The sequence below is a fragment of the Gavialis gangeticus genome, unplaced genomic scaffold (assembly GCF_001723915.1).
Source record: "Gavialis gangeticus isolate Ggan-Ray unplaced genomic scaffold, GavGan_comp1, whole genome shotgun sequence".
Classification (NCBI taxonomy): domain Eukaryota; kingdom Metazoa; phylum Chordata; order Crocodylia; family Gavialidae; genus Gavialis; species Gavialis gangeticus.
Window position 1 is genome coordinate 17,069,861 of NW_017729008.1, and position 9,556 is coordinate 17,079,416.

The window sequence follows — 9,556 nt, forward strand, 5'->3', positions numbered from 1 at the left end:
GGTCAGGGCGGCTAGAGTCTGGAACCAGCTTCCAAGTGAGGTGGTGCAGGCTCCCACCCTGGGGGTTTTTAAGAGGAGGTTGGATGACCACCTTACTGGGGTCATTTGACCCCAGTGCTCTTCCTGCCATGGCAGGGGGTCGGACTAGATGATCTGCTCAGGTCCCTTCCGACCCTAGAAACTATGAAACTATGGTCTTCCTCCACAGCCTTCTATAATATCAAGAAGTCTGCAGCTAATGCAGACCCATTTAAAGCACTCCAGGTTATAGGGCAGGACTGAACAGGGGACAATAACAATGTATGAATTTCCCTTTCATCAGTAATTGAGATGAGTCAAAATCTAAGCAACAAAATACAGGAAGAATTTCCCAAAATAGCAAGCCATGGATAATGTCCCATCTACACTTACCTGAATGGAACCACGAGGACTAATCAAAAGCAAACTCCATTTTATACACACAAACAGTACAAAGAGTGCAGAGATTCGAACCCTTTCAACCAGAGTCCCAGGGCATCCTGGGGCCACAAGATCCTTCGGAGGGTGCCATGAGATATGAAGACATAAGTAGATAAGTGGGCTCAGGCTCATGACTCTCCCTTGGCATTGCCCCACCCCTGTTGTCTGGCCCCTCTGCAAAGAGGTAAGCACTATAATAAATGTTAGCTTTGAAATGGGGTGCTGCTCAATTCACAAAAGTTACGCAGGGGTGCCTTGAGTCTAAAAAGGTTGAGGACTACTGCTTTAGACTAAATGCTGTCCATAATTTTGTTGGTATATAATTGCTGTCATACATTAGAGATGCATAGACATCTGAAACTTCAATTTGGCTTTCTATGCAGGAAGAACAATTAGGAAATTTCACCTACAACAATTTGAAAAGGGGTTTTAATGCCTTGTATAACTGGGGGATAAATAGAAGGAGTGCATCTAGTGGCATTTGCAGTCTGGACATCTATATTCTTTGTGCCTGAAGACTTGTGAGATTTGAAGGTGAATGTAGGACCTGGGTAGACTCTTCAGGACATCCTAAGGGTGCAGAATAAGCAAAAAAAAAATATTCAACTTCTTTCTTTTACCATGTGGCACATAGCAGAGATGTCTGTTTCTCTTATTTGGGCAGGTTGGTAAGGCTTCCGGCATCAAGTTTAAACTTCCCCAAAGGTGTTCATTAAAGTTAACACACCAAGCAGTATTAATAATGCATGAGGATTGGAACAGTCTAGTTGGCCTCTTTAGACTTTGCTCCTTTCAACACTGGCCAGTGCGGGAATGAAATGCATTGATCTTTTTATGATTACAGAAATTGGACCAAATGCAGCATTTTTACTGTATGATTGAAGTAACTCCACAAGTTTGAATTACCCATTAGTTCCAGTGAAACACTTGATATAGTTAATCACATAACCATTTTTTAAGTTACTGAGCTAGAAACATGTATGAAAATTTCCTTAGCTAAAAAAAATATTGTTACTGATAATGACTATGTTACTATGACTTAGTGATTCTTCCCCCTGATGACAATCCTATGTTTTCTTTAAAAAGTGCTTGGAGGCCACACTCAAGTCTGGGTCCCACTATGGCAGGTGTTAACAGACTAGGCATACAAGTAAAAGACAGCTACTACCCAAAAAGGATATTCTTGCATAATTGTATTTCTTTCTTCCATGGCTTTAGCACTCTCTAGTAACACTTGTGCCTAACATTGATTACAAAAGCTTTTGGAGATAACTTTAAGTGAAATACTGAATAAGTATTACATTTTTATTGTCCATATCGGGCAAATATCCTGACTTACATCTGCAGAGACAAAAACCTTGACAAATATCCTGGTACACCATAATTCTGTGACGGGATTAGATGTTGGTACTGTTGTGTGTTGCAAGTGGGATAATACATATTTTTACTTACACTAGTTAAATGTATACTTCAGTCAGCAGTGTAATTTTTTGCTGCTGTGTTAAATAGTTGTTGGCTGATGCCATTCTTATTCAATATTTCCAACCTTGCCTGTGTATCTCTCAAGCTGCAATGTTCCTCAGAAAGGGCGGTGGACATGAGAGACCCAAAATGAGGGACACAAAAATTAATTATGCAGGAAACTTCAATGATGTAAGTTTCCTCCTTTTAAAGTTAGTCTGAAATTAAGCAGAAGGCAGGTAGAGGTGCACCTTATAGACTAAGTGAATCAGAGATATATAAACTTTTGTGAACAGCAGCTCACTTCAGTTGATTTCTGATACTTATGCATCTCTGATTCACTTAGTCCTATAAGCTGTACCTCTACCCTGCCTTCTGCTTTGAAATATATCATTCAGAACATCAGCTTTCTTATTATTTCCAATATAAATAATTTTCAACAATGAAAGTGAAAGGAAACCAAATTTGTAGGAAGTTAGGGGGACTAAAATAAGATGTGTACAGTATGTGAGCCCCCTTCATAGTGGGCTCAGTGGGCAGTGCTACTATCCTTCAACTGATTACTTTGCCCTTTTTGAAAGACTCTAATCAGTAACATAGAATTTACAGCTGAATCAGCAGACTAAGAGAATGAGCAAGGTGACTGAAGTGTGGATGATTGATTTAGACTGTACACTGATGATAAATAGTAGGATTTGTTCTGTCAAACTAGAAATATTTCTATATATCCATGTCAATGAGTTTATAAATTATTACAAGGTGTCTATTACTATATACTCTGGTAACTTTCTCATTCCATTTCAAGACTTCATTTACTCTACAGGTGAAAACCTGCCCCATAGATTTAATTAGAGCCAGGATTTCACTCGATGTTGAAAAATGATGGGGTTTTTAAAACTGTGGGAAAGAGATAAAACAAGATAATTGATATCCCAAATAGTAATCTCCCCATATTTTTTCGCCACCAGAATGGAAATGAACTTAAGACAAATGCATCAGGGAATGTTTTCATATTTTATCATATTTGTTATTCCAATGTTAGAGAAATGCTGTAAACTCATAACTTTTGGTTTGAATCTGTAGACTGATTACTAGAAATGGTTGGCCCCTCTAGATCTTGGATTCTTCCTGAGAATAAACAAGAAAAGAGCAAATTATTTTTAACTATAACCCTAAGCTTCTTGATGCCAGTTTATCTCAACCACTTAAGTTCCTGGTTTAATGTTCAGCCCACCTGTAGAAATACTTCCTAGCATGCAACAATACAGCTCTTGGCCTCCCTTCCTATGTTGATGTTCTTCTCTTTTTATGGGGATTATCAGTCTGTATTATTACTATTGCATCTACATGATTGTTATTGACTAGATTCTCCCTTTGCACCTGCATTGGCAGGTGTAGGATAATTAACTTGGAAAAAAGTGTTTTCAAAGTGGGAAACTGCAAGTTCTACAGCAGAGGTCATGGGATGGTGGAGCCAGGTATGCCACATGTTTCACTCTGCCCAGATGATTCCTCAGCTAAAATACTTTTCAGAGGTAATTCTGTTGCAGATAGAATTAGCTTAACCTCCAAGGGTCAGATTCTGTTTCACCAGATTTAAATGCCCAAATATGATCTTATTCCACCTTGTTTTAAGTTCTAGAATGGTCATGACTGCAAAAGCCAAGTGAGTCCTCACTGGTTTTGTGATTTATTCGTAGGGCTAAGATGATGGCACATTACAGAAATAGATACAATAGTAGTTTCTCAGGGACCGAAGATGGTGGACTAGGATCATGCTTAGGCCTCTAAGTTCCGTTAGTTACTTAGTAGGTGGAAAAGGATCTGGCCCCAAGTTTCCCAACAGCAAAATGGTGAATCATGTAGAAAGTCTTCATCCATGAGTATATCCAGTTGGGTTAGTGATTTGAATCAATTAACGAGCCTGATTAAATCCAACACTAAATTTTCTGTGTTCCAAATCATTGAATTAGTTCTGCTAGAACATCTGATGGACAGATGCTCAACAGCAGAAAAGGCCAGTGGTTTTTCACTTAATTTTCACCATAAATGGCTTCTATCCTTAATCAGCTGATCTGAATAATTTGTATTCATTACAGCTGTGTACAACTTTATAAATGGGTATTTGGTTTTATTTCTTGTTTTTGTTGTTTTGATATGTTTAATTTCTCAAAACCATTTAAAAATTGGTAAATGAAAGCATAAATGAAAGCATTTATAAGTATATTTTGTGGATTCTAGTGTCTGTGTTCACAATGCAAACAGCATGAAATTGGATATGCGTTAACTTATATGGGATGATGTGTGCAGAAGAAATATAACTGAATTGCATTTTGTTAAACTCTGCAGAAGTCTGTCATGTTGCTTGAAATATAATTTGACACTAAAAATATATCATCTCAATATAATTCTGGCTTAATAGTCAAACATCTTTAGGTAGCTAACATTATCCAGAGGAGATTACAGATAATTAAAGCAAAGACGAAACTGATTTAGCAGTCTCTGAACACTGGAGTTCCCATACTGTTAAAAGAAAATATTGTCTTTCATCATGTATATTTTCAGAACATAATGCACCAACCACTACAACTGGATTGATCTTTTGAAGTTTATTCTGATATATTTATACATTCAATATCTGATAAGTTGTTGGTGAACAATGCACTTTCCATTATAGAACTATCTGGATGAAAGAAATGGGTTAAGCCAAAAAAGATATGGTGAGGGTGGAGCAGATTGAAAAAAGAAGGAGAAAGCATTCTTTCTTCTTAATTCTTTATGTTTGGTGTTAATTTTTTGGTACAACTGATTAAAAAAAATAGGGATTGTATGCACACCTGCTTTGTTTGAATAAGAACCTGGCACCTTTAGTGCACTACTAGTAATACAGTAAGGCTGTAAACAGATGTCTTATTTGATCCAAATTAAAACAGGAGTGGCACAGTTATTTACATGCGTCACCCTTCCAAGCTACATTGCTGTGTCTTCACCAGTAGATGGCTGATGAGAGCACACAGCCTGACAGGCTTGTCTCTGGAACTCTACAAACAGACGTGTCCCAGGAAAAAGTATTGGTACATCCAGCATGCTAAGTGGAACAGTGGATGGGTACATCTGTACAATCAAGGACAAATGTGATATCTGTTCATAACCTATGAGGAAAAAGAAACTCTTTCAAGGTCCTACTATGTAGCCAGTATATTCGGACGATAAATATCCACCCACCAGCAGCTGGAAGAGAATAGTATCAGATTCTGAACAGTTAAGTTGAGAGAGATACTGTGGTCTATTCTCTGAACTTCCTCTGCTCTATCAGGCAGAGGAAGTTCTCTATTCTCTGTTGAATTAACTCTTCCTCTCCCTCTGAAATCCATAAAGAGCATTAGAAGTGTCCAGCACTGTCTCATGACATGAGACCTTGTATGGAAGACTGTAGCAGAGCACTAGGGTGCTCGCTACTAGTGATGATAATGAGAACAGCTGCCAGTCATCAGGGCAGCGCAGGTGAGGGTGCCGGGGCGACCAATATTGGTCAGCTGGCCAGAAGGGGGCAGGGCCTTGTCTTTTATAAGCAGCCAGGCTGAGGCCGGAGCCAGTCCCCCTCTGGCAGCCAGAGAAGCAACAGCTCTCCTATAGAGCTGAGCTGAGCAGACCAGCATGATTGCTTGACCGCCTGAGTGTCTGCAGAATGGCCTGGGAGGGAGAGGCCTCCAACAGGGAGGCTTGAAGCAGAGCCAGGGTGGCATGGAGTCTTATAGCCGGTAGGCTGAGTTTTGCGTTACAGCCGGTTGGCTTATGGTTTGTGTTTCAGGCTTTATTGTTTGAGTACATACCGGAGGATTGGGTGAGGCTGTAGGGGTGCGAGGAGGCCTCACAGGAGCTCCCCAGTAGTCTGGGGGTTCCTGGGTGCCCTGTACGGGCACAGCAAGCAGTGCCTGGGAGGCACAGCTGTTTGGCGCCGGTGTGGCACGGTGTGTGGGGCTTGAGACCCCAGCCTGTGAGGGCGGTATTCGGCCCAGTAGGGCAAAGGACCCCGAGAAGGGTCAAGGGGCCAGGCACGGCTACGGGCCACCTGAGCCCCGGCATGAGAAACGTGTATTGGGACAGCCCCAGAGAGGCCGACAGGCGCGAGAAGCGCGGGACAAGCCCCAGAGAGGGCGAGGGCGCGAGAAGCGCGGGACAAGCCCCAGAGAGGGCGAGAGCATGTGAGTGTGGGGAGACAGGCCCAGTGGGGCGCTGCCTCTACATGAGAAGCCCCAGAAGGAGGGTGAGCTACATATTGAGAAGCCCCGGAGAGGGTGAGCTACCTATTGAGAAGCCCAGTGAAGGCGAGTGCGCGGGTAAGAGCCCGGTGAGAGCGGATGCGCGGGTAAGAGCCTGAAGAGGGCGAGCTACATAGGGGAGTCCCAGAGAGGGGGCGAATGTATTGTGGGACCCCAAAGAGAGGGCGAGCTATACAGAGGCCCTGGAGAGGGTATGTACGTATTGACATATTGAGAGGCCCCGGAGAGGGCGCGTATATATATAGATTGAGAGGCCCCGGAGAGGGCGCGTATATATATAGATTGAGAGGCCCCGGAGAGGGCGCGTATATATATAGATTGAGAGGCCCCAGAGAGGGCGCGTATATATATATAGATTGAGAGGCCCCGGAGAGGGCGCGTATATATATATATAGATTGAGAGGCCCCAGAGGGGGTGAGCATAAGAGCGAGATGACCCAGGAGGGGTCGCTAAGATGCGTAGAGACATGAGAACGTCCGGTACAACTGCGAGGCTTGGGGCGTGCTACAGGGGAGGTAGGAGGCACGCATAGCCCATAAGGCTGGGGGTGCACCAAGTCACGTTATACCAAAGAGGGGTCAGGTTGAACTGCACCGTGTCCGAGAGGACGAAAGGCAGCCTCCCATATAAATGCATATAAGAGCAAGACGTGGCGGGCGAGAAAGAGGGTGCTGGATCACCTACTTGGTACGGTAGGGGGCGTTAGATCACGGCCGCTCCTGGGTCCCCACCCTGTGACAAAGACAAAAACTACAATGACTTTGCCAACATATATATTTATCTTACGTTCCACTAGTTTTTCCCATATTTCTGCTTTTCCAGTTCCTTCTCCCATTTAATATCTGTGGTATCTTTGCTTATTGGCCAAACAAGATTTAAGGTGAGACTTGAAAAGTGTCCAGGAGGGCATTTCAAATGCAGTGTCTGTATGAGGCCCGTTAAAAAGTGATAAGACACACCCATTGCCACTCTGGAAGTTTGGGGTGCTGAGACTGGGTGGGAAAAGGAGATTTGAAGTGAGAGTGGAGAAAAAGAGGTAGCAGGTGGGAAATCTGTCAGGGAATTTTTCAATTTTTCAATAGGCCAATTATGATTATGATCTAGAGGTTGTTAAAGAGCTAGTGACAGTGACCAAGCTAATGTGGTGGTGCTGCTTGGGCGGCACTACACAATCTGGACTTCAGCAAGACTTTTGGCAAGGTCCTGCATAACCTTCTCATAAACAAATTGGGGAAATGTGGGCTAGATCAAACTACTGTAAGGTGTATAGACAAATGGCTCAATAGCCACAAACAAAGGGTAATTATAAATGGATCCATGTCAGAATGATAGGAAGTTTTGAGTGAAGTCCCACAGGGCTCTGTCCTGGGGCCAGTGCTGTTCAACATCCAAATTAATAATTTGGATGCTGGCATAGAAAGCTTCTTGAGCAAGTTTGTAGACAACAAAACTGAGAAAGATTGTGAACACAGGATGGGAGTGCAATTAAGAAAGATCTTGACACATTAGAAAGCTGTACTGGAGCTAACAGGATGATGCTCAGTGCAGACAGATTCAAGGTGCTACACCTCAGAGTAATCTGAAGCACAGATATAAAATGGGTGATACCTGGCTGGGTGGTAGGACTACAAAGAAGGTTTTAAGCATCTTGGCAGATCACAGACTCAGTATGAGTCTTCAGTGTGATGCAGCTGCACAAAAGGTGAATATCATTTTAAGATTCATCAGTAGAAGTAATAGATGCAGGATACAGGACGTGGTAGTACCCCTATATTCAGCACTGCTTAGGCCTCATCTAGAATATTGTTTGCAGTTTTGGGCTCCAGATTTTAGAAAGGATGTGGAGAAGGTAGGGTCCAGAGGCAGGCAACAAAGATGATAAAGGGCTTGGAAAGGGTTGAAGGAGTTAGGCATATTCAGCTTGCAGAAAAGACCCTTTAAGAGGGGACATGATAGTACTCTTCAAATACTTGAAGAGCTGTCATAAAGAAAAGAGGCATACCTTCTCTATCTTGCTACAAAGAGTAAGGTATGGACCACTGCTTTGAAGTTGCAGCAAAGTAGTTTTATGTTAGATATTAGGAAAAACTTATCTGTCAGAACAGTGAAGCAACAGAATAGACTGTCTAGCAAAGTTGTAGGTTCTCCATCATTGGAAATTGTGGGCTCTTCTCCATCAGGTGTTCAAGAAGAGGTTACACAGCCACTGATGTGGGATGATCTGGGCATAGCTATGCTTATGTTCTACTTGTTTCTGTGTAAGCTATGCTTATTTCCCATGCTTCTGGGCTCTGCTGGTTTCGCAGGGGCTAAGATGGAATTCCCACTCTCTAACCCCACACCCCTTCATGGTTTTTTAAGCCTTCTATAACAGGGGCTGAGGCAGGAGCCCTGTTACTAAAACAGGATTGGGTATGACTGTCCCGACCATGCACCCTGCCAGGTGGAGAGAATCACACACCCAGGCAGGGCATATACTTGGGCAAGACTTGTGTAAATTTGGCAGCAGAGCATATACCTTTTGCCTTCGGGCACTGGAGGATGGACAAGGGGTTGCTGAGACCCCAGAGAGAGAAAATGAGGAGCCTGACCTGCGATCTAGAAGGGCACCGGGACCGCAGGACTTCAGATGACACGACAGGTCAGCCACAAGGCAGGCTACTTCCCTGGGAATCACAGCTGCACCGGTGAGCATGGGGAAGTACTGGGGCTCCAGGAAGCAGCTCTGCAGGGAGTCCAGGGAGAGAGAGAGCATCCCCGGGATGATGCGTGGGCAGTAGGAGCTAATCTAAGCCCCTGGCCCCATTGGGACAGCAATGATGCCGAAAGCAGCAAGACGGACTGTGAGGGAGCAGCAGGGGCCACTCCCAACACAAGGCGCATGCAAGGGATGAGACACATGGAGAACGCGCTGCGCTAATGAGGCAATTGGTGGCAGAGACTGCTAATTACAAAGTATCTATGAGGTATCCAGTGCTGAGTTTCCTTATCTGCAGCTCGGGCTTCCCTCACTAATGAAGCAATTGGCGAGACCACAGTTACTGTACCATTTTATTTTAAAAAATTAACACCATGAGCACATAACACCTGGGTGGCATTTATCGATCCCTAGCATTGAAAGATCACTGATCTCCTCCATTTTATTTCAATCCAAGTCATGGCAGGTGAGTACAAAAGGGAGATGAAGCTAAGCTCGCCCATCCTGTTCACACCTCCCTTACAGGCATTGATTGTCAGCTGCAGCCAAGGTTGGAGATTTTGACTGGGATGTGCCAGTGCTTCTGGTGGGACTTAAACCTGGAGGTTCCTGACTAGGTGTTCCTGCCCCCCCCCCCCCCCCCCCCCCCCCCCC